We start from the raw sequence: 27,015 nt of genomic DNA, 5'->3' as shown, positions 1-27,015 counted from the left end.
GTGGAGATGCATGCACTTTGTGACACCATTTTGCGTATAGATGTCTATGTGAATGAGTCACTGATAAATAATACAATTAGTGAAGCAGCATTACAAAAAACACTCATGTTTTGTAATAAATTACAAAATTCATAAGTAAGGCCATACTAGGCAGAGATTTCCTAATTAAGCCATTAAATATGTTTATCCTAATTGTCCCCAAGACAGACTAGTGCAGAATATATGATAATTGTTTGGAGAAGAAGACATGCACCTTTTTATTTCCCTTCCACCAAGGTCTGTGAAATTAGAAGAAATAACATAAAGTGCAATAGATAAAGCAGTTATTAATAGTCTGCAAGGGAGAAAATCACATCGCTGAGTGGACAGTTTGTCATAGATATTCTTTCCCAGCTCTAATTCCTAGGAGTATAGAGTATATGGAAAAAGCTATTGACTAGATAGAGATGAAGCATGCATAATTGCATTATGTCACAATTTTCTCCTTAACATCTGGCGATGATTCTGTCTCCCAAGTAAGAAATTCAGATATGACAACAATGAACAATGAATCTGATTCTCATTTTCATTAAATTGGGTTTTCATTGCTGTAATTTCAGTCTATTTTTTCTCCTAATATTCAGTCATCCTAATATCAGCTGATTCAGGATGTGAATAGCTAATTAGATTTGGACAATTTCATGCATCCCAAAGAGGAAGCTGAAATTTGGCTGAATTCTTCTGGGGAAAAAAAAAGAAAAAAGAAAAAGTAATGCTAAAAGAGTCAAGATGTACTGCTCTGTAAATAAAACTAGTTTTCATATTCTATTCATGGAATAGACAGCTTTGTGCCTCCTGAGTAACTGCATGTTTTAGGTTACTGACCGGTTTCATTAAAGGTCAAGAGACAACTTTTTTTTATGGCTCTGAAGCATCAGAGAAGTTAGTTTGTGAATCAGGGAGTCTTTGGTATGATAGCCTCCCTCACCGGGCATGAGTAGCAGATAGAAGTATTAACTTCCACAGCTATTTGTCCAGCTATTCCACACCACATCATATAAAATCTCTTAGCTGTATAAAATCTCTTACTGATCAGGGCCCATAAAAAACATACTAACTGTAACTTGAATCAGAATAAAGCATTTGGAGTGACAGGGTAAAGTTGGCTTTGCTTGGACCTTAAAGCATATTGTGGATGTTGAATATCACTGCCGGGTCAGACAAACAGATGCTTTAATCCAGTAACACAAGTTATACCAGTGAACAGGTCAGATCATATGCAGTTTAATTCACTTTTAGTCTGCCTTTCTGAAGAGTTTCATTAGCACTTGTTTCCTTTTCCAGCTAACTCCCCTCAAAGTTTGTAGTCAAAGCAAGTGCAGAGAGAGTTCCCAGAAGCTTGCACTAATTTTCCTCAAAAGGGGGTGTAAGTCTATTTGAAAACAAAGGCTTTTTTGATACATATTTCATAGAATATTTGGAAAAGACTGCTAAGATCATTGAGTCCAGCTTCTGAAAACTCTGTCTTTCCTTGTGATGGGATAAGGATATGTCATTAGTGTTCTTAGCCATAGACCTTATGATATACATCACTGCTAATTCTGTGGACATTAGACCTTCTGTTATCGTATCATATATTTAGCTGCTTTGTTCTCACACAGGCAAGCATCTAATTTTAAGAACAGCTCTGTCAGTTACAGTGTAATTTATGTGATGATACTTCAATATTATTTTGAATCATAGCAATTTATATCACCATCCTACTCCCTCCAGTGGCCACACTAGTCCTACCACTGACATCAACAAAAGCCAGACGAGATCCAAATGGAATGGCAGAAACATTGGTCAGTTGGGCATCACTTCTACCAAGAGAGATTTTCATACTCATGCCTAAGGTTCATTTTCTGTAAACAGTTAAACACTAATTAAACAATATGGAAAATATCCTGATTCCATTTACTGACATGGTTTTAAGGTGAATAGATTACATTTAAGCTGGTGTAACTAATAATAAGATCCACCCAACTGTATTGAATCCCAGGGCCCTTACATTTTTTTTCTTTCAGATCATACATTAAGGTATTTCTCATTGCATTGTGAAATCCCCCTCAGTCTATATTCTGCTTATACTCATATCTAGCTTTCAACTGGCAATGTCAGTACCATGGCAAATCCATTACCAGAACATATGCTGCTAAGTACTTTATTTAAGAGTTAATTCTTGACACATTTGAACACTTTCAGGCTTGCTGTTGTTTCAGTTTTGTGCACTGGAACAATGCCAGGTAGACTTGCACAATAAAAATACCAGCACTGAAATAAGGGGGCTTTAACTCCATCAGCTAGAGAAAGAAAGAAAGAAAGAAAGAAAAGTAATAATCAGGACTCCAGTCAGGGTTTGTAATACCTTATGGAAGGACTAAATGAGTCTTCTACTCTGATGATAGAGGAATCTTTTGTAGTACACTCAGACCTGATTTCTTTTTTTTATGCCTCTATTTTGCTTTATACAGGAGTCCACTAAACAGACCAGCACTGCTCTGTATTTGCACTGACATCAACAATATAGGCTTCCATTTATGCAGTTTGCCCACGATTTTGTTGACCATAAAAATCCTTGACCATCATTAGAAATCTGGTCTGAACATTATTTTGTATTCTGCTGTTGTAGGATGAAAGATCTCAGTTCTTTCCACAGGTACATTGGGTCTCAGTACTCATTAACAATTTGGTCTCTTTTTCACACCACTGACAGGATCACTCAAAACTTCAGACTCTTCCCTCTCACAGGTTACTGGGGAAGCTAATTTCTTCTGGAGACAGTGAAGATGAAACAAGAAAACGCACGCAGAAGGAAAAAAAAAAAAAAAAAAAAAAGGCCTTGAATGACTTTTTTCTTTCAGAGAAAATGCAGTCATTCACAATCCAGTTAAAAATTAACCAAATCACTTCAGTCACAGCCTAGTATCAGCCCTACCTCTCCTTTGGGTGGCTTCATTCAAAGAGCAATTTTCCTCATTTGTATCTCTTTTCGATGCCGATGAGGCTGCTCCTTTTCCTGGGTAGTTTGCCTCTCCACAGGCTTAGCAACAGCTACACTGCTCAGTTACCTTTTCTGAGATGCAGCAACAAGGGACATGTTGTGACAGAGTGACATGCTATTCCCTGGGCACACCCAGACTCAGCCATCCTGCTCCCCAGGACCACAGACTGAGCTGTGGCTGACTCTCTCTCAGCTTTCCCATTTCTGATTTACAGTGCATCCCCTAGGTCTGTAACCTGACAGTCATATATATATTTCAGGTTCTAATGACACATATCTTTCCCACAGCTGACTGCTTCCCCATATTTCCCCTGCCATTGATTTTGCTGAACTGAGACTCCATGTAGGTGTACTGTCACTTCAGACTAACCTCAGCCCTCCCCCAGAGATCTTGCTTGTTCATTCCCTGTCAAGGTTCACATTACATAAAAACAGTAGGCCTGAGTTAGACTGAAGGTTCATCTGTTCAACACTGTGACAGCTACATAGACCCCAGCACGCACTCAGATTTTTTTGAGACACACTGGGATGCTATTCAGGTTGCTAAATGTAAGTGCCTGCTGCTGTTTCAAATCCCTGTGTGCATCTTGCTTGGCAACCAGCTGCTGCACCAGAAGGTCACAGGTCTTCTACAGATCCTGTGGCATATCTGCCAGTTCCAGGCAGATGTGTCATGTATTTTAAGATATCTATTTTTGGCAATAAATCCCCAAAGTTAAGTCTTTTATGTTCAATAGCCTTTGAAAAATTCCTGATCCATGTACGTGCCTACTCCTTGTAATTATACAGTTTTAGCTCTAAGAAAATATTCTGACAAGGAACTTCACCAGTTTTAACAAAAATTGCATGATTTTGTTGTTATGAATATACTATTTGCTAGTCAACCTGTGGCCGAAACAGAGGCCCTTGCAGCAATAGGGCAGATGCACACAGAGCAAGATATAGTTAATACTTTCTTGCCTTAAACCCATACATAAGCACACTAAAATGACATGATCATCACCATCATGAAAGCATATTGTCACATAACAGTGTATTATAAGGTAAATTAAAATTTAACTAATAGCTGTAACTGCAAAAAAATTGTGACTTGGGCATACTGCTTCAGAAACAGGATCCACAGAAAAACATGTGCAAGTACTAAAATCTGCAAGACGAGAACTAAGGACATAGAGAAAGCAGGAAGGGAGTCTGATGGAACCAGAATTCCTGCAAAACAAGTGAAACCAGTACAAGACCCAGTCCCAAAACCAAACTATCAAAATAGATGGTATCACTCCCTTTTTCACTGGGCATGGGGCAGAAAAACATAAAACTTCAAGGATGGATGAGAAAAAATGGGAAACACAGACCACTTCAGTTCTGGCTTCCCACATCAGTGAGCTTTGAGGACTGGCCAACTCAGCCTCAGCAACTGAGGACTGTCAGGGACCACAGCCATTAATGCTAAATAAAACTGCATCAGTTCCACATGTATACTCACAGCTAGTTCAGGATGAGTTCATAAAGGACAATTTCCTTCTATATGTGGTGATAATGAAAGTTCTTTCAATGTTGTTCATGATTTTGCAGACCTCAGTCAAGTCCCACTCTTATCTAGGTGCTTAAAGAGCCCTTGCTTATTGATTTGCTCATAATACAGAAGACAATTTTTACCTTTAAACAATCTGTAAACTTTTTCTAATCACTTTTCAAATCTACTATAGCTTTTAAGATGGAAGAAGCAGAATTGCTAAAATTTTAACTCACCATGGCCTAAGTGGAAACATAACAACATACACTGCTATAAGTTCTGTTCTTTTCTTGCTAATTCCTTACAGTCCATTCTCTGTTTTGGCTGCTTCCATTATTTCCTGCAGATATGGCAGAGCAGGCCTTCCTGTCTGGCACCTTGAAGCGTTAGTTAATTACTGTCATTTAACAGGGTTTATATATCATATTGCATGGATTTGTCCAATTTACAGATGAAGTTAAGATCATATTTACCCGTTGTAGGATTAACACATTCAGTTGCTAGTAACTTAAAGCAGGAACTTTGCCCAACTAAATCACTAGCTCCATTATTCTCCCTGGACTTGACAATAACAGTGGGAGAAAGAAAAGAGATATTCAGAAAAGGGCGTAAGTTTTTTAGAGTGTTCATATAACACTATAGAGAAAAAGGGGTTTGGGGGTTTTTAATATAGTTCTGGCTGTACTTTGGGAAACAAATTCCCCTTACAATGGAAAAGTAATTCATGGAAGTGAGACTGAGAGGTGTATTTATGTTCCTTTTCACTGCTGGTTTTAATACACAGTTTCTTTGGGGGTTTGTTTGGTTTCTTTGAGTGCCACTCCTCCACAGACTTCCAAGGACTCAGCACTCTGCTATTTGTTATTCTTCCCACTGCTCTGCTGGCTATAGGAGTCCGATACTTACTTCAGCTGAAAATAGCTGTTAAGTTCCAAATTGTTGTTCATTATGGAAAATGTGTGGGGGAAAAAAAAAAAAAAACAAAAACAAACCCCAAGGAGAACAGACTGTAACAGTCTGTAGAATACCGTATACATAATGCATTCATTCCATGACTATTCAAGAGATCATAGGATATTCTTGCCCTTGATAGACACCATTATATTCAGTTACTCTGAGTTCCCTTCTGCTTCTGTGTCTTTGCAGTGTTACAGATCTAGAGTTTCAAATATCCAGAACTAGGGGTTTTTTTCTACCTTTATGCTTCTGCAGGACTAGGAAGTACTAGGAAGTACCCTGTGCTTAAGTTAATTTTAGATATTCTGAAGGCTTATTTAGCAAGAATAATAAGAAGGTATACATAGATATGTCATGATTGTAATCAAACATTAAGAATACTCATGAGTGTAGAGATTTTACGAATTAACTGACATAAATATAAATATATATAATGAGAGGAGACTGTGGAAACTGATTTTAAAAAGCCTGTTTCTCCTAGAGAACAAATTGTTGCTATTCAAGCTGAATAAAAAGGAAGATATTTATCCCTAATGAAAAAAATGGTCAGTTACTCGGGATCTTATTGGCACAATTTAGGTTTTAGTTCTATAAGACACAGGAAGATTTAGGTAAAATATCACACAGAAGTTCCCTGAAAATTTAGTATTTTTATAATATTCATCTTGCCTCTCTTTACTAGAGATGAAAATCAGTTTATCTGCAATGTTTGAGTGGAATATCACCTTGCTCCCTGAGCCAGACAGCCACTGACATTCACATTTTCATTTTCCCATAGCTGACAATAATTTCCCACATTTGTCACCCTCAATGATCCACCCCATCGATCCAGTATTTTCACCTTTATACAAACAGAACTCCTCCAGATCCCCCAAGTAACGTCTGATAAACAGTCCTACATAATTTTAGGCATAAGCAAATTTTTCTTAAATATATATACATAAAAAATATACACTAATCCTCTTATTTTATTGAAAATAAGCATTTTTCTCCTATGTATCTATTTTACTACCAATCAGTCTTCTAGCTATAACAGACCATTTGCCTTTGTCTGCTAGCATTTGTTTTTAGGGGCACAGAGCTTTTCTGTGCTGCTGAGAGTAAACTGATGTGTTGGCAATGTGCATATTTACCTCTGTTCAGCACAGTCACTGTAGCCCAGCGGGGTGTTTGTGTACCTTGAGCAGCCCTGAACACACAGCAAGGACTTGAGAGCCATTACCTCAGAGTATGATTATTTTCCTGACTTTTTTTTTGCTGCCTTCAAGAAGGCTCTTTGCCCTTTATGTGGGACAGCAGGGTGAATGCATGGAGTGCTGCCAAGAGATGGGCCATGAGCCAGCTGAGAGGTTAAGATTAACAGCCAGAACAAAGTGGATAATGTCATTTTAGGTGTCTGCTATAGACCTACTGACCAGGAGGAAAAAGTAGATAAAACCTTCTTCAGACTCCATGAAGAAGGCTCCTATTTGCAGGTCCTGGTCCTTGCAGGAGGCTTCAACCACCCTGGTATCTCCTAGAGGAACAAAGCATCACGGCACAAACAATCCAGAAGGTTTCTGGGGTGTTCTGGTGATAACTTTCTGACACAGATGCATGGAAAACCAGTGAAGGGAGATGCAAACAAGAAACTTACAATGTGAAAGTTGGGGCAGCTTTGGGACCGTGATATGCTGGAGTTCAGGATCCTTAGGTGAGGGAGCACGGCAGAAAGCATGGTCATAACCCTGATCTTCAGGAGAGCAGGCTTTGGCTTGTTCAGAGAACTGCCTGGAAGATTTCCACAGGAGACCACCCTAAATAGAATTGGGGTCCAGGAGAGCTGGCTGACTTTCAAGGATAATTTGCTCCAAGCTCAGGAATGGTTCATCCCAATCTACAGGAAAATAAGTAAATTAAAGATGGCAATATGCCTGCATGGGTGAAGAAGGAGCTCCTAACAAACCTCAGATTTAAACTGAAAATGTATAAGAGGTGGAAGCAGAGACAGCTGACCTGAGAGTGACTTAGAGATACTGTCTGAATGTGCAGAGGTCATGGGAGAAAATCCAAAGATCTCATGCAATGGAATGAGGGCACGCCTCATCCTGGCCTTCCACAATGCAATGACTAGCTTGATGGAGAAGGACAGACCACTGGATGTTGTTTATCTATCTTGATTATAGTAATGCTTTTAGCACTACCTCCCACAGCATCTTCAGTCACAGACAGATGAAGTATGGGCTGGAAAAGTAGACAGGGAAGTGGATTGGAGATGGTGCTGGAAGTGCTGGGCTCAAAGGCCTGCGATCAGTGAAAGAAGGTGCATGTAGGGGCCAGTCACTAGTGATGTATTCCAGGGACACTACTTCTGAACAATCAACATCTATCCAAGGTTTGTGCACACCCTTTTCTCCTCATCAAACCAGACTTTTGCAATGGAACCAGGACACTTGGAACTGTCTACCAGCACCATCTGCTGTTACCTTTGAGAAGGTGTATTACGATAGCAATATAAATGGGTCAAAACACTAATGAAACCACAGCCCTGCAGTCATATCTATATAGATAGTTCTATGTTCGCATGTAATCTCAAAGATTTTCTAGTTCTAAAATTATTGTCATTGGGTTTCTTAGTGAAATGAGCGTTCATGTATGGAGCAGGCCCTGACTTCGTTTCCATTTCCTTGACTTTGTCTAAGGCACTCTCTCTATACACAAGAAGGTCATTTCAGTAATGACAGTGAAATGTCATTATACTTCTGTAGGCTGGCAGGATTTGGAGAACCCCATTTTCTCTCTTGCTTTTGATTTTGTTTTTAGTTGCTGCAGGTAAAGCAAGAGGAACTCCATCCCTTTCATGGGTACACTATTTCCGGTTCATGCAACTAGGAAGGGAGGCTTCAATTGAAGGAAAACTTATCTCTCTTGTTTACATATAAACAACACACATACATTCTGTGTTTGAGTATTTTCAAGCTCTTTACACAAATAAGTGATAAAACAAAATAAAAGGCTTGCTTGCTTGCCTGAAGACTAAACACAAGTGCAGCTGGAATTTCACAAAAAATTATTCATACCATCAATTTTTAACTGAGATTAATTGACCTTTCAGTACTATGAACTAATAAGGCTTTCAAAGAATGGTACAGTATTAATTAGGAAGGGGAGCTCTTAATGGTTGCTAAGAAACAAGTATATATTCGTAATCACATTTTTACCCTTTGGCAGCAATGCCCTGTCATAGATTCAAGAATGTTTCTCTCGGAACAAATCCCTGTCATTTTCAATTAGCAGGCTGGGAATTTAAAATCTAGTTGCTGATTAGTATAAAGAGATGGGAGGGGGTATGTCTACTGAAGTAAAGATAGAGAATCACAAGTAATATATATATTGAAGGCCTAAACAGGACATGCAGATCTGAGCATGTTGAATTAGCAGCTTCATAGCCATGGTTTTCACCTAAGCCAACTAACAACCTCACAGGAAAAAGCCCGGCATGGTTCGAGGGTACCATGACCAGGCAACACTTCCAATATGTAACTCAGGTGCAACCACCCTCTTTTAGGACATGCAAGACGCAGCTTTGTCATGCTAACTGGCTTTAGGGCTAGCAGTGGTCCCCAGCTTGCTTTATCTGCAGCAATAGGATAGCCACAGAAACCTGAAAAATCAAGAAATAGATAGTAATTTTTTAAAAATGACTGTTGAAAGAAGGGATTCTTTAACACCTTTGCATTTTTTCCTCAAAACCAACTCCTAAATTTTTTATATAATGTCTTAGATATGGTTAGCTTTGTGATGTGCTGAAGCATTTACAGAAGAACTTAATGGATTACTTAGGAATATGGGGAAATCAACTGCATCCAGAGCACTTCCAAAACATGAAGAATAATAAAGCCAGAAAGCTCTAGAGATTTTTTTTTCTGTTTTCCCTGGAAAAGCTTACTAGTAACAACACAGAAAGATTTTTAAACAAAAACACGACATTTATATTAACATTCTTTTTAAAGCAGTGTCTGCATGTAAAGAATGACTTTCACCTTTTTACAGGGCCCAGCAAGGACTGTTTTTTGGTACAAACACAAAAAATTTGAGGTTTAAAACTAAACTGAAAAATAGGCAAGTTATATATCACAGAGGGAGATGGTGAGAAAGAAATTCTTGGATCACTTGGGAAGCAGTGCATGCTTCAGAATTATATACCCACATCTAGGAACAAAGAATGTTGTCCAGATACTGGCTGTAAAACTCAATCTCGGGAAACATCCTGAAACAGAGCTGATAGTATAGCAGGTACTGGACTGAGTGCAAACTCCCAGATAACATTTTCACCAAAGGGCTGATGAGACCTTCAGCTATCTGAACAGGTAGATTTGGGATAGATGTTATTATATATGTGTTTGAAGAAACTCTGAACATTCTAGCAATACAGTGCCCACTTCTGGGTCTGTGGCAGATTTTGGTACACTGGAAAGGTTATCAAGAATCACAAGACTGATAACAGGGTTTGAGGACAATCCTTAAAGAGAGTAATTCAGGAGCTCACTCTAGTTATTTTAGCAATAAAAAAAATTGAGGGATTACTTCCCTCATCAGAGGCTATGAAAGTTTGGATTTTTAAATTACTGGAATTTCTAAAGGTGATTGGAAAAGTTTTGTTATTGCCTATTGATTGCATTTGGGTTTGCCATATTTACAAAATGGATTTATTTTGGTCTCAATGCACATCTTATTTTCAGAAATGGAAGAGAGGGTTTGCCTTCCTCTGAGGCAACAGAAGTAGGAACATAATTAGTTATGCTGAGATGGATCACAGCTAGGGACAAGGGACTATGTCTCAGTAGCAAGTCTCAGTCCAAGGTTAAACCCTCTATAAGACCTGTCAGGATTTAATTTTTTATTTAAATGAGTCTGGCAGGTTGTTTTTCTAGGATTTCTATTAAAGCAAAGGATTTAGTTCATTTTGAAGACTCTATTAGTTTTACATAAATCCTTTGCCACTACAGGAGGCTCACTGATCTTGATTTTTCTTGCTCCCTTCCTCTGGTCATAGGTTCTGATTTCCACTAGGAGGCATACTTTATGTGCTCTGTGGAATCTCCATCTATTATACAGCATCCAAGGATCGTGGAAATCTGGATTTCCTAATCCAGGAATAATTTCCCATCCTGTACTTTCTTTTTCTGGAGCACATATGGGAACAAAACTCTTCAATATAACAGAAAAATTACGTTACAGAGGGTAAAAGAGAAGGTAAACTATTTCAAATTAGAATTAAGGTAATTTTTTCTTAATATGAGAATATTTAATTTATTAGAACAGCTTACCCTGGACTGTTACAGATAACCCTTTGTTGTTGTGGTTTGCATGTAATCTTTCAAAACTTCAAAAATAAAAAACTGTACTGGCTGCACATGACAAGCCAAACTGACAACAGTTACCTATTCTGCCTTCATAATACCTTGTATTTTTTACCTTGTGAAATTACAGATGTACCAAACCCGGTCCAGGCCTAGAGGAAGGTGCAAAATACACATTCTTTTTTCGCATTCTCTCACTTCTTTCAATATATTCCTTTACACCTAGGCAAAGTCAAGGCATAAGTCAACTATACTTTTTCTGGGGTAGCTAGACAGTCAAAGATAGCAAAGCATCCTCATTACCTTCATGGAGATTACCATGGCTTGTAAGAGCAGTCTGGTACTTGATCTGCAATACAACAGCACCTTCCAGCAATTTTCCAACTACAGAACAACTCCAATGTCTTACACTCAGTATTTCTACTTCAAAGTCTAGCTATGTATTTCTGTTATCCTATATAATTTGTCTTACATGAAAACAAATATTAGTGATTATTTCCATAATAAAATTTCTGAAGATATTTTGTGGACGGGTATTAGCTGAAACAAATATTAAACACCATCTATTATTACCTCTGAGTATGACTCCTCTTTGATCATTAAGAAATTGGAAACAAGCCTGGACTCTTTAATTAGCCATCCTTTATTATCCTACCACAATACAGACATCATAGACATGGTATTAGTCTGAGTAGTGGCAATGACTATTATCTACTACCTTTTAATTGACTAACCTCTCCTTGTGTAAGAAAGGCTTAAAGCAAAACCTATTGCTAAATTTGGAGAAAAAATGGCTAGTTGCATTTCTGGCCTATGAAAGGGAAACTTCCATTAAATATGGGCATTTTGTATCTATCTCATTATTTCACATTCCTTGTGAGAAACATTTTGACCAGATAAAGAAAACCTGTGCCAGTTAAAGAAAGTATGTTTACTGTTAGGACTCTTAACTCATCTGTGTAATTAAGACCAGCTATTTATTTTTTAACTTCAAATATGACCCAAAAAAGCATTCTCAAAACTTTCTGGGATATTAGACCCTCTTTTTCTTCCTCAGTTCCATAAACCTAACATTCTCTTGCCTCCTGGCCATTTCTCCTCACTCTTCTCCTCAGCCACCTTTTTGAGTTACAGTGTAGCTGCCACACAATGATGCAAAGAGACCAGGAATATACAGAGTACTCTGTCTGCTCCTATGCAGCAAAGCAACGCCTAAGCATCCTGCATGCATGCCAAAGGGAGACCAGACAGGTGCAGTGCAAAATCAGCTTCAGGGTTACTACTTAAGGTCAAAAGAATGGTAGAAATTATTTTTATCTCAACACATGAAGTAGAAGCTAATAAAATATCTAATTTATCCAGCAATGAAACAACTCAATTTCCAGTGTCCTAATCTCTGGGGAAAAAAACAGCTAAAATTATTGACAGGTGCATAACCCCTAGAGTTATAAGAGCAGGAGTGCTTTCCTTGTAAAAATTACCCTCACTTGTCCAACAGCTGAGTTCTAACTCTGATTTTTATGTCAGGGACCCACTTAAAATCAAGCATTTTCTGGTGCTATCATTTACAGAATAATAAAAAGAGTGCCTTGAACCCCTAGTCACATCCATTATAGAATTATAATATACTAGTTTGGGTTGGAAGGGACTTTAAAGTTCTGATCTCCCCTGCCATGGGCAGGGACACCTTCCACTGGCCCACGTTGCTCAGAGCCCCATCCAACCTGGCCATGGAAACTTCCAGGGATGGGATATCCACAACTTCTCTGGGCAACATCCCTGTCAAATGTTCCTCTCCAGATTTCTTGTAACCCTCATTAGGTACTGGAAGGTCCAACAAGGTCTCCCCAGAGCCTTCTCTTCTCCAAACTGAACAACCTCAGCTCTCTCAGCCTGTCTTCATGGGAGAGGCACTCCAGCCCTCTGATCATCTAAGCTCCATTTTGCCTGCAACAATACAGATGTGTGTCAAAACCAACAACTCCTAATGCCCAGAATTCACTTTTCATGGAGCACTGAAAGAAGACAAAGTGGAGATATGCTATGGAGAAGAGAGAAAGTGCAGGAAGATAAAGCGTTTATCAGGAAATAGAGGATTTGCAAATGCAGAGTGGAGAAGCTTGGGAAACTGAGGGATATTTAATTGTTTAGGTTAACCAGGATATAGAACAACTGATTGTTCTTTTCCTTCCCCAAGAACAGCCATTTCATTGTTGTTTGTTTTATCCTTCTCCCTAAAAACCACTGCTGAGCACTTCCAGTCTTGTTCTGGACAGTATGACACATCCCATTCACACTGGGTAGTCACTGGAGCAGACTCCTGTACCTGCTCCTACCTGTCCGAAGCATCCTTTGTTCCAGTTGTGAGTACATCCTTTTTCCCACCGCTGAGCGTTCATGAGTCTCACAACTTAATGCAGGAAAGCATAGAGTATGTGGGCAACTCCTTCTTGCAGCAGCTTCTGTTGAACTCCTGAGCAGTTGTTTGGCACCTGGAGCTGCCAAAGTGTAGCTGTTTCAGTTCATCTTTTTTGTTGTTTGTTTTGCCAAGGGAGACCTAACAGTCCACGCTGGACCCTGAATACTACACAAGGAGACCAAGGTGGGTCTGTGCTGTTCAAAGGATCTTTCTGACCTTAACCATGGTGACCATAATCTTCTCTTAGGAAGTCCCTGAATGCACACAAGACATCCACAATCACATATATTAGTTTTTTTTCTCCAGTAAGCCCCTATTCTAGTGACACTTGATGAACAGTTCTTGGCATGAAAAGCCTGTAGTGAGAGGTTTGCCATAGCTGCCATGACAGCCACATCACAGTTTTACTGCTGAGGGTCTATTCAAAAGCATTTCTGGAAATAATTATTTTTTTTCAAGAACCTAAGGACATCCTTTCCCAAAGACATAGTGTATAGCATTGATATGAATGTCAGAGTGCCTCAGATCGCCGTAAAAAAGGTTACAGCAAATCATGCTCTGATGCTGATGTTCAACCTAGTAAATACCACAGATGTCACATTAAAAATTTAGGAAGTCTGCTAGATTAATATTGCAGTTATCTACTTTATTTCTACTTTATTTCAGCCTACTGACATAAATATTAAAACACAGAGATATAAGAAAAAGTGTCCTATTTTGTACTGCATTTTATTACACCATTTTCAGTGTTGTTGAACTTATAGTCAATAGTAATGCAGGGTTCTGTCTTCTTCCTAATATGTTGACAAAATGTCAGCTAAATATGCTGACAAAATTGCTGTTATTAACTAGCACAACAGAGAAAAAATGGATACAGCAAGCAATACGTCTAAAAAAGGCTATCATCTTCTGTGTTCAAACCAACCTTCTCCATGCCTTTACCAACCCAGTAACAAACTCAGCAGAAGGTGAAGTAGATAGAGATAGGTAGGTATTATGATCTATGCAAGCCATTTACAAAACTGCTGCAAAATACCATGACTACAGCTATTATTTTGTTGTTTTAGCAGTAACTGAGTGGGAAAGTAATTTTCTAGCAATCAATGAACTTAACACTACCCAGACAATCAATCACTGTCCCAGAATCCATTATTTAGGTGGGAACACGTTTACAAGAAAAATCCTGTAAGTTGTTTGGGAGTTAAACTGAGAAAAGAAGTTGCCAAGGGCCATCTTCTCAATGGATATGTATCAGCCACTTACGAAGCCCGTGGCTCAGCATCGCTTTGTACCAGCTGAGATTAGAGATGTGTATGCTGAAAAATTGGTACTAAAACTTCCTGCTGCCACAGGGACAGTGGTTCCTCACAGGCATTCATCCTGACAACCAGTAACTTCTCCATCAAACATGAAGTTCATTTGCAGCCATTCACCAAGTTTCTAACAACAGGTTTACACAACCTTACATATAAACCTGCATTCCTGTCAAAGGGAACTGTACTTCAAAGGCCAGAATTAGATTACTTATTACTGAAACGTGAACTTTCCTATTCAGGTAGGTTTCTTATTCTCACAGAGCAGCATTTTGATCCCCAAACAGCACAGTGAATGGACCTCTACAAAAAAAAGTAGATGTGAAATAAGGACCCACAGGTGATGTGATGTTGCACAGGGCAACACTTAGAAGTCAAGTATTGAAATCAAAAGTCAGGTGTCCAGTTAAAGGGTTACAGGTTGTACATCCAAGTTAGATAAATACCCTGAACACTGTGCATAGGAAGGAGAGGCTCTGATGTCCTACCCACCAGCTCCGGGATGCCCTCACACCTGAGAGAATACATCAGAGAAACACAAACCCATCAGGTAGACACACGTCTTCAAACCTGGGCCTAGGCACCTCTGCAAAATAGGGATTTAGAACCCCAAACTATGTTTACCTCCTTATCTGTACCTTAGAGGTAGGATACTTTCCCAGGAAGAGAGGCCTTAAAGTAGAATTCAGAGTACCAAACTGCTCCATCAATATATTCATGCCCTTCTTCAGCAGAGAAGGGCAGCTGAGTGGAGTCTCTTGTAAGTGCTGTGCACAATACATCTTTATAAATATTCAGCAGACTATTAAAGTGGCTTTCCTGGATGATCTATCTCTATTCTTTTATATCACACATTATACACAGAGTATAGTCTTTCACATATAGTCATAGAACTTTCATGAATTAAACAAATTTTGTCCTTAACAGAGTATTTATTCTCATTCTCTTTACCCCTAGAAAGTTGTAAAACCTTAAACCTTGTACTAACTAAACCAAAAACCAAATTAATGGAAAAATAGGTTATACTCATTTGTTCTTGTGCCAAGACTGACCTTTACCTGAAACACCTGAACTCATTAGGAGATGCTTTTACTCCTGCAGTACTTGTTGAGAGAAATGTATCTTCTCTTAATCTTGGCCATGCTCAAGTGTACAAGTCAAAATTCATTGTGTGAGGAGATATATAAATGGCTCCTTCATTTCAGTGGACCATATAGTTACTCTCTTTGTAAGACTTCTGGCTTTAAAGCTCTTTTTATTTTTTCTCTTTTAAACAGTATCCCTCATGTGATGTGTTCAGGACCTTGTACGTTTTCTACCAGAAATCCTTCTGCTCATATGTCCCAAAATCACATTTGCCTTTTTCACAATTTATTTCTATTCATACCACAGTCATCCTGTTATCAATGTTTATATATATACACATACATATATTTTATGTTATTGTTTCTTTCAACTATTTCTTTCAGCTGATAGGTTCCCATTTTGGGTTTGTAATTATTTCATAAACTCAGTCCAGGTCTCCTATTCTAATCCTGCTCATCATACACTTCTTACCGTGTGACAGCCTAAATTCCATGTAATTACAACAGTGTCAGATTTGCTACTGAATCCTAGCAAGATTTGAGGCATTGCATTTGCAATGACATCATGTCCCAGGTGTACCAGTGTAGATGGGTACAGAATCATGATACATTTTGTGATGGAAAATGGGGCACATACTACTTATTATTATTAGTGTTAAGCTTTTCTTTTTCATTTCCTCTTTTTCTGCTGATCCTATAGGAATTTGGTAATTTTATGATATTTTAATTTCTGCCTCTTTGCCCATCTGTGGGATTATTGAGCCCACTCCATTTATTCACAGTGTTATGAGGCTGCCAAGGCAAGCTGGGATCGCTCACAAAATAGCTACACAGAGGGGAAAAATCACACATGAAAAAATAGACAGAGAAGCCAATAAAAGGAAAACATGAGTAAAATGTTGATAAGTGGTGCATCACGGCACTGAAAACAGAACACTATTAATGATATATTTTCTTAATTTCTTGTTGCACGTGCTGGTCTCACTCAAGAATTTCAAATAAAGCCTGTTACCCCCTGAGCTGAATGGCAAGAACAGTTTAGCATTCAAAGGCTCTTCATAAGCTGGGACTGAAGGCAAAGGGCTCAACTTAATACACATAGAAAAACCCTGTTTCACTTCAAACCGTGTCAGCTGGGTCCATGCTGCTTTCTAGAGGACAGTCCCAGGCCCAGATTATCTCTCATTTTCTCATGGGTTTGAACCATGCTAGTAACAACAGTAATGACTAAACCACTGTCTGCCAGTATTTTAGCCACATTTTTACTGATGCAGTCTTAGTAATCAGTTCAGTTCCTTGCTCTCCTTCATATTCCTGCAAACTCAGGGGCAAACTGCTCCAGATTTGACTCTCCTCCATTAAAATCCCTATGATTTTATTAGGGATGAACTCTCCACATCTCAGCTCTTCAGCTGTAAAATGGCAGCTGCTGGGAGGAATCGGTTAAAAGTGGAAGAGTGGTGAAGAGGACTGTAAATTGCTCAAGTGACCTTGCAGCTGGGAATAACTTTTGACAAGCCTGTGTGAACTGAAGGTCAATCATAGACCAAGTTTAACAGTTCCTGCATCTCTGCTTGTGCACTTCTGCCCATGTGTTGCTTTGGGAGTCCCCTGGTTAGCAAGGTAATGGAAATAGATGTAGTCTTTGTGTTCTAGATGTAAGTTTGTGGTTTGCGCAGCTGCCTGTATCGACTCACACAGCAACTATGATTCTAATGTTTGAGAGGAAAAAAGTAATATAAAACCTTTAAAACATAAGATGCCCCTTTTTCTAGAGGGGAAGGTGAATTTTTTTCTTCTGCTCTTCAAATGCTGTTTCTAGACCAGTCATGAACACTTCAGAGTGAAAGATTCCCTTCTGGTACAACCATGAGCATAAGAATAACTTAGGGATTAGGCAATGAACAAATCTGTAGCATACTTGTTTCTTTTTGCTTCTTATCATACTCCTTTCAGTTCCTATCTGTGAGGATCTTATTTTTCATTGGAGACTCAAAAAAGTCATTTCAAGTATGAAATACAGATAGATGTTATACTCATCCTTGTGTTAGTTCTAGTTTTCATTTGCAAGTACTGATCGTCTGTCCAAATAGGGTGGAGTTGGATTACAGAATGAAAACTTGCAAATTGAAGTAATCCCAATGTCAAAATTTAATCAAATTTTTATGTCAGAAATATTGTAAAGCCATAAGAATATTTTTTGAGATGTTGTACTTGGTAAACTAGTCTTTTACAAGGTAGTGTGGCACCTGGATGAACACACTTGTCTTATTCACTCCTACTCCCAACTGGTTTGCACAATTGGAATCAATAACCATGTCAGATGGATCTTTAAGTAACCAAGGCTAGTTTTGTATAGCATGCAGCTCTAGAATGCCCAAAGGTTTCATATTTTAAAAAAGTATCAAGAACGAGAAAAACTGGTTTTCAAAAAAAGGTTTGAAAAAAAAAATTGTAGTGTCTATGGAAAAGAATAGAAGTCAAACTTTATATACCACTCCTTCCCCAGTGTCTATACCCTCACAAGTTTGTGCCCTCATCCTGCACTTGGCTGCAGCCGATTATGTGACTCATGCAGCAAACTCTGCACACTCCTCTCTAGTATCAAGAAATTCCCTCCTATCACTTCTGTATCCTGGTTGCTTACTCTGCATTTTTGAGTTGGGTCTTACTGCGTCCACATCAGCTCCACTCTGTTATCCTCTTCACAGCTCATTTCACGCCCTCTGAAACATGTTCAAGATCAGTAGCTCCCTCAGGAGTGTTACAATCACTCCTCGAAAGGTCTCCTCTTGGCCCAGATACCTAAAGGAAGACACATGGTTGGGAGGAAAGAACAATCTTTTATGGACATGTGGCTATGTTATACTTTCCCTGGACAGCAAGAGGCTGTGCCTGTGCTATTTCATCTGCACCCACACTGGCATACTGCAAATAAACTTCTGCTACTAACCCAGAAGTCGGCTTATGGGATAGTTTGTGCTGGGATTTCTGCAGAGAATATGTTTGCCTCACAGTCCAAAACATTTCTGTGTTGTGCTGAAATTCTGAGATCCTCATCTATCTAGTTCCCAAAGAAAAGCAGGGGTGCTCTTCAGCCCTGACACATCTTCAGATCTGCCCTTTGATACTATACCAGGCCTTGTCTCCAGCATGTGTTCAAGCTGCCCACAAAGCTACCTGCTGTGGTGACAGGCAGCCCCAGGACTCCATTAAACAGCAGAAGAAAAGAAATTCCTCCCAAGGACAATTTGCAGAAGGAACATGACTTACATTCTTGAATTGCCTGTTGGAGGACCTTTTCTGCCTCCTTTGACTATATGAGGAGCCTAGGGAGATCAGCCTTAGGACTCAAATGCTACATTTAGACACTTGAAGTTCAGTAATACAATTCATAGGATTGTTAAGCATGTATGACTTTCTAGGTTTGCAAAAGATAAGAGGTGTAACTACATTTTGTTGCCTGTGATAAAAGCAAGACACTGGAGGTAGAGGAAGGCCCTAATCAGTCATCCAGTACATCCATCACCATAACTGGATTTTCATTTAATTGGCAAACTTTATTACATTTTCCAGTTTTGTTTGAACAACCCATATCAGCCCTTCTACTGATAAAGGAACTAGTGCAGAGAGCGGCTTTGTCTCTGCTACAGACCAGCAGAACAATTTCTGGAGCTGTGTTTAGTATCACAACAAATTATTTTCATACATCTGCACAAGAAGAGAGATTGTCCCAAGGACCTTGGGGAAAGCCTTTACAGAGACTGAAGGGACAGACAGCTACCAAATGTTCCCAATCTAGTGCTTCATTAGTGCAGTCATACTCACTGATGAACATTAAAATCTCTTCAGGAAAAGAAGGAAATTTGAGTCCTCCTATACTGAAATGAAAACTCTCATCTCTCAGTCAGATCAAACACCTTTCTTATTCTCAGCTCTGGAAAGGCTTCAGGTGCCTGTGAAAACCCATTGGTACTTTGCCTAATCAATTCAATTCCCAGTGCAGCAGTGCCCAAAGCTTTAAGCGTCCCAGACTTGTGGCACACTGGGGCAAAGAAGTGAGTTCAGCTCTTAAAGCTAATTCCCACTTGACAGGATTGGAAGTCAAGAGAAAGAGAAAAAACTCTGACCACTCACAATCAAGTGCAAACCCTAAAAGAAATTCCATGCAAACTGAGTTCTTCATAGGTTAGCTAATAAAGGTGGTGAGCACTATGTTGTCAGCAGAAGTGATGATTTTCAGCTACTCGAAACAGAAAAAAACACATGTGTTTCTGATCTGTTGCAGAAGTCTTTAACACAAGGATGGCTTGTTTTCAACCTCTTCTTTTCACACCTCTATGCTACAATTCCACAAGGACCTCATGACAACCGAGGTGTGTTTTGAAGTGACTAAAGCTGTTGCATAATTTTGAACAAAATGACACATATTTCTTTTTTCCCCATTTTCTTTATCTAACTAGACCAAGTGACTCACAGAGGCAAAAATACATGCTAACATTAAAAAAAAAAAAAGAAAAAAAAAAGATAATTTTAGTTATGATAAAAAAGAGATGGATGACTCTGAGTGTTATATAACATGGACTTTTATATTCTCCTGTGTCCCAGATACAGACCCAAAATACTACTAGTTCCCCAACAACAGACCAGGTTAAAGAAATTGCCACCCTCTGTCCCAGACATGCAGCCCCCCCAAAAACAGTATAAAGATACCAAGGAAGCCTAATACATATGCTGGCTCTTGGTGGAACAAACAACTAGCAGGAAGGAGCAAGCAGAAAATTCACTGAATACTTCATTACTCATTTCAATTCTTTTGTTCCCTAAGGGAGTTAGCAGAACAAAAGCATTCTTATGCTCTCTAATCCAGTCCTCAAATTTTATAACCACTTTGAGACAAGAAGTGCCATTTGCAGGGAACTCATGGTAACAGACTTGCATCTCCCAGTGACTATATATTTGGTCATTGTCCTGTTGAAGCCAGGAAGGCTGTTTGAATTTATATGGCACAAGGATCTGCCACCATTAACTTCATGTCTCTAAGGATGGTCTCAGTCATCAGAAACCAGACAGGCATTTGAAATGGCCACATTAGACAACTGAAGCCCATTAATTAGTGTTAAACATGAAGAAAAAAGGCCCATCTTCTTTCTCCTTTTGTTTGGGGAGTGAAAGATAACTTCCCTAAGACCTGTATCTCAGCCCCAAGCAGAGGGCTTTGGTTTCCTTTGAAACCAAAGCAGAGGGCTTTGGCAGGCTATCTGCTGTGCCAGCTCATGGTTTCTCTTGTTCTGGAAAGCTGCTTTAAGCATTTTGACACCTCAGCTAACAAGCACAACCTGCCAGCAGAAAAACTCTGATGCTCTGCTACTGTATTCAGTGAAATTACTCAAGACGCAAAATAATCCATTCCCCAGTCATCGGTCACTCAAGGGATGAGAGTGTGGAGAGTCTGGTGCTGTTCCTCCACTTCTCATCCCTGAGGATCTCACTGGAGAGATTAAAACCACAGCTGTATTCTACCCCGAAGGAAAACAGATGCTCATCACTCTTCTCCATCCAGTCCTTCTTCATCCCAGAGGATATTCAACTGTCAGGAGATGGTATTCATGATTTTCTGCAACAAGTAAAGAGGAATTCCCAGATGCACCTTGTTCCTACAAGAGGGAATCTTTTAAGAAGCAAAAGAGTGGGCCAGTAGATGAAGTAGGAATGCTGGCTGGGTAGGAATGGGCCTCATGGGAAAAAGACGAGCAGGGAAAACAAGACATGTGGGGGTGGACTCATGGGTTATTCCCAAGAAGGTCTTGTGAGAAAAGGAAAAATAATAATATTGATAAGGAAGAGAAACAAATATATAAAACTAACAGAAGAGAATGTGGTAAACGTGAGAAAGATGCTGTACAAACATCCAGGATGCAGGTAAGGTATCAAGTCCAGGGTAAAATACACAAGAGTATTGGTGGGAGGGTGGGAACTCAGAGTTCCTGAGGATGTCTGCAAGCCAAGCTAAGAAGCTGGGACAGCCTGTTAGGACTGGGAGAGAAACAGCAATGCCATGTCTCTCCTGGTCAGGAAATAAGAAGGGAAAGAACCTGAACCACAACATTTTGAAGGCCAAACTGAAGATGTGTAGACTGACTGTACAGTAGAAAAATGTCTGTAATACACTAATTGTTTCGCTAGAATTATTCCACTCTGAAACAGAGCCTGATTCCCTGACATTGGGTTTCATCAAGATAAACCTTCTGATGGGGTATAGGTGTTCCTCTTTCTTGGTTTTATTGCCAACTGTTTTGCCATACCTTAAATAAGAAGGAAATATAACCAATGAAAGTTTATGGACCCTCGAGGGGATGCCCCTCTCAGTAAAGAATTTATTGCAAGCATCCTTAGTTTCCACAAGCCAAAAGTATTATTAGATCAAGATGGATGAGAGAGTTTTCAAATCTAACACCAGGGTATAGAAATTTTGCCCATAAAAAAGGCAAATTGGGTTTTTACTCTGGAGAGAAACATCCATAAATCAACCAGTGGATGGTATAATGCAGAATGCAGTATGAAGCAAGAGGCTCAAGAAACAAAAGAAATGAAGATAAGTATTTTAGAAAATGGAAATATAAATAGTAATTTTGATTATAAAGTTTAAAATCCAATAACTCATTTAGCATAAATAGTGGGAGGGGGGCAAGCTTTTAAGACACAGGGGATCTCTGGTTTTCAGGAGAAATGGCAGCTATTTTGAATATCCAGCACTAACCAGATGGGAAAATAGAAAGTTCAGCATCACTCCTGGAGATCTGCTTGTTTGACATTAATATGAGGTGTAGAGAAATGTCATAGTAGGCTGGTTTTCTGAAAAATTCTATTATTCCTTATAATTTAAAAAGAAGTTAAATAGTCTTTATTTTAAGATGTTTGTTTAGGGTTGACATTTAAAAGTAGGATTTATTATTTATATGATTTTCAGACAGTTTGTCCTTTAGTTATACTTGAGGGATATAGCTTCAAAAAACAAGTCATGGCTAAACAAGATTGCTGTGGAAAGAAAAAAGCACAGGAGATAATTCAGGAGCACAGGAGATAATTCAGGCATGTCTCTTCAAGGGCAATTCTTGGTCATGGTACAAGTTTGAAAATAGTGTGACTTAAAAACATCAGCAAGCAGGGTCTCCATACCTTTTGGTACTAACCATCTTTCACATCCATTACAACTGCCTTTAACTGGCACAGAGGATATTTATCAATTTTCAAGATAAGTCCTGTAAATTGGTAGTCACCTATAATGTCATATGAAAACATCAAGCTGTAATTTAATACTTACCATGAACCAGGAAACTCCTGTGAATTTCTTTCAAGGTTGATTTCAAATTTCTATTTCAATTTTGTAACAAATTGTCATGCTTCCTCTGAAAAACAAGAATAATGAATTTTGCTTTTAGATGGCAAAACTGCTGGATTTAATTTCCAGTCAGTCTCTCCTAAGATTTTACAATAAAGGTAGGGTTATACTGAAATCAATAGAAACACTGCTTGAACAAGAACTAGAGGAGTAGGCTGTACATGCAAGATTAAATGTACATTAAGAGATTCTTTTTCCAATAAGTCAAATTGATAGACACCGTGAATATCAGTGTTAGTTTTTCAAACCGTTCTTGGCATTAGTGAATTGGTTCAGACCAATTAAACAATGTGCATAACTGGCATATGTGACTGCAAGCAATATTGTCTCCGCCCTGCCAGACTAGTGCGTGGCACCTTAAAGAAAATGAGTAGGAGATTTAGGTCACTTAGGTATTAAAAAAAGTCTCCTTATCTCAGAATCTTCTGAGTTAGAAGAGACCCACTGGGATCATCAAGTCCAGCTCTTAAGTGAATGGCTCATACAGGGATCAAGACCACAATCTTGGTGTTGTTAGCACCAGGCTCTAACCAGCTGACCTAATCTCCTCATAGTACAAATCATTAGTCTGGCTAATTAGCCACCCAGTTGTTCCCAATCCATTGAAATGCCATTGCTTCAGATCACCCTTCCCATTCTTGAAAACAACCCGTTTTTGATAGAAGTAGACCCATGAGGTATTGTTGGTTGAACACAGGAAGGAAAGGATTTGCAGAAACTGGAGACAAGAGCACATGGATGTGATGAAGGCCAGGACGAGTGGCATCACGCAATCCTTTTACACACGGGCTACACATTTGTCCCACAGATTCCTCATTTCTCATAAGTACATCCTTTTAAAGGCTGTTGATGTGATTTGCATTAGAACAAGAGCCACATGAGGCCATTTACTGCATTTCGCTTGTGGATCATTAACAACAAAGTATGGTATCTCTGCTGCTTGGAATTGAGCAAAGCCTAAGAAAAAAAGAAATAATTCCACATTTGTCTTCTGGTAACTTGTTCAGAAAGTATTAATCTTCATTTGGAGCACTGGGATCAGTGTTCAAAGAATCATGTGCTCCAAGAAGGAATTCATTCCAAGACTTCACAATCTACTCTAGTATATTCCCAAAGGAGAAAAACTGCCTGAAAGAGATTATTCTTTCTGGTTTTCCCAAGGATGTAGGATGAATTCCTTACAAGTAAAAAATCGTTCAGCACTGTCATGCCTCTCTTGTTCTACAAGGTATTTGTATCAGGACTCACTCTACCATGAAGGTCACACATTGCTTTGGTCTGAGATCCACAGGGATCACTTCAAATGATGGAGTAAAAGAATGTACATTCATAATGAATGCTGTTACCAGGATACAATTTTGATAAGCTTCAGACTGATTCCACTCCTCTAAGGAGTGGCTGAGTGCCCTGCTCTCAGAGGCACTTGAGAACACGATTAAGGGGTCTGGTTTTCAGGCGTCAGTGCTCATGTACATTTTTATGAATGATCTTTGCAACTTTGGTGAGAGTTCTTTTGTGTTGCAATTGAGCAGTGTCACTGCCAGGCCCTGGGAAATCAAGCTCTGCAGCAGGGACTGGGGCCTTGCTCCAGCTCTTAGGTCAGCTGGGAGAGCTATGTGAGCTGTGCATTTTCTGCTGCTCAACACAGTGTTTGGTATACGTCTCACACTTGTAGTTGTCTTCTGGAATTACCCCTGACTGCTTACTCTGACTGCTGATTTGGGGTCTTAGGTCCTCATTCCAGTTTGACTGTCCTATATCCAAGATTTACACTTTGAGACAGAACAGCTGGCTTTAGCCTGGACCCACTGCTCCCTCCTGTTTACCCAGTGTCCTGACTGCCCAAATTTTGACCACTCGTCTTTTCCACACCCACCAGTTTAAAAACAGCATTGATTTTTTTGGCTTCAAGCCCTGGCTTGTTCTTCTTACAATACCTGACTGCCATCCTCAACCCTGAGTCCAACCAGGCACTGGTTACTGTGTGAGATTTCCCATATTTCTGGTGCATCCCTAGTGGCTACAGCAACAGAAAGTCCCACATTCCCCTGACCATTACGGATTTTGTTGCCTTAAAGCATGACAAAGTACTGTGTAAACAACTTTTAGGCATTTAAATATTTAGAACAAGAACCCATGCATGACTATTCTGACAGCTTTTCTGACTAATGGTTAGCGTTATTCTGTTGTTCGGTGAGTCAGCTCTTTCTACCACTAGCACTTTTTCTTTTGACTGGCTTAAAGGAATAGTCAGTCTGAGAAAGAGCAGATGCCAATGCTCCCTGAGTGCTCTCTAGTGTCTTCCTGTGGGCCAACATTATCAACACTATAACCAACCCGTGAAAGCAGCACTAACCTCAGCCCCCTTCCTTTGCATGAATTACCAATAGGCTAGGCAACACTTCCTTTCAAGCTAGTCTTTCCTCTATTATTAGAGTGTTTTCTTATATTCAGCATGTCTAGAAGCAAAGAAGTTAAGTCTCTTCTGACTCAGTTGTGTCTTCAAAGTAGATGCGTTTGCCTGAGATTTGTCATATACACCTTGTCTGTATTCTGATAAACAGATTCTCCAAGGCCTGGATATCTACCTAAGCATTAAAACTTTGGAACTCTAGCTGTACTCATGCCTACTCCATAACATCTGACACTAGGAGAAATGAAGATTACCTTAGCCTGTCCAAAAAAATTAATTAAGTAATGGCAGATTCCTCACAAGTATTGTAGAAAACCTCACTTTTAAAAATACAAAAACTCACTTCCGTCAATGTAACAATTTTAAGTTAATGGTCACTGTCTAAAGACCTTCTTGCTATCTGTTGACGGAAATATTTGGGGATGTTGATGTGGTCCACACTGTGCACAACTAATGTCCTTACATTCTCCTGTTGGATGGATATAAGTGGCTTCACACTCAAGATGTTTTTTGATCCACTGCGTAACTCATCAGAAGGGTTCTGAGAAGTCATATTTTCTTCATTTACTGGATACAGAGATGAAGATGTTATTTAGCTGAATTGAAGTGGCCTAGATTATGCATTAAACTAATGGCAATATGTGTTATGGCTGAGACCACAACGCTGAGGAATTTTCCCATAAACCCCATGGCATAGGTGTGGAGGGCAACATCATGATATGATATGATATGAACTGAGTCTACTGTTGGCCTGTGCAGACGGGATTATGGAACTAACATTTCCTGTCCAAGATGTCTGATGCCTAAAGATATGCTAACAGAATTTAGCCTTCTATGAGGAACTCTTCCATGACCCCAAGGGAATCCGCTTCCTTCTTGTGCTAAAATGAGAATATGTGCTTCTTTTGGAGCATATTTGCAGCGTGATCAAAGATACCAGAAAAACTGAGGAATGATAGGAAACAAAACAAGATAAAACACCTCTGAGGTGTATGGAGGTGTCCTCATGCCTAATATCTGTGAAAGCTGTTATCCATTCAAAATGAGCGTAAAAGACAGCAGATAAAAGTTTTGAATAAAGTATGAGTGCACATCCATAAGAAAGTAGGAACAGAGATGAGATGGGGGAAAATACCTTTCACAAAGTCTGTTTACACTCTTAAATCTCTTGCTGAAAGCCACTCCAAAGTCTCTTACATCCCTTCCTTTCTCTGGATTCAACAGAATACACATTCTCTGTAGATATCCTATTTATGCCATTTAAAATTACTTTTTATCTTTAATTTTAGAAGGTTGATTCTATTAATCAGAACAAAGGAGAGTGTGACAGCTAGAAGGGGAACTAGGGAAAGTTGGGAATATTTATTGCAACCTTTTGGGCCTCAGGGTATGCCAGTCTTATTTAATATTTTGACACATTGAACACTAAGCGATTTTTTTATCATCATCTCTCAGCCCTGATACATAAATATAGTCATCTATTAATTATACTGGCAGATGATATATATGAAAATGCCTAGTTAGCTTCCAGTTATGAGAAAATGCATTA

The sequence above is a fragment of the Myiozetetes cayanensis genome, unplaced genomic scaffold, assembly GCF_022539395.1.
Source record: "Myiozetetes cayanensis isolate MyiCay16 unplaced genomic scaffold, myiCay2020 scf5-8, whole genome shotgun sequence".
NCBI classification, from domain to species: domain Eukaryota; kingdom Metazoa; phylum Chordata; class Aves; order Passeriformes; family Tyrannidae; genus Myiozetetes; species Myiozetetes cayanensis.
Note: the sequence above shows the minus strand (reverse complement) of the source record.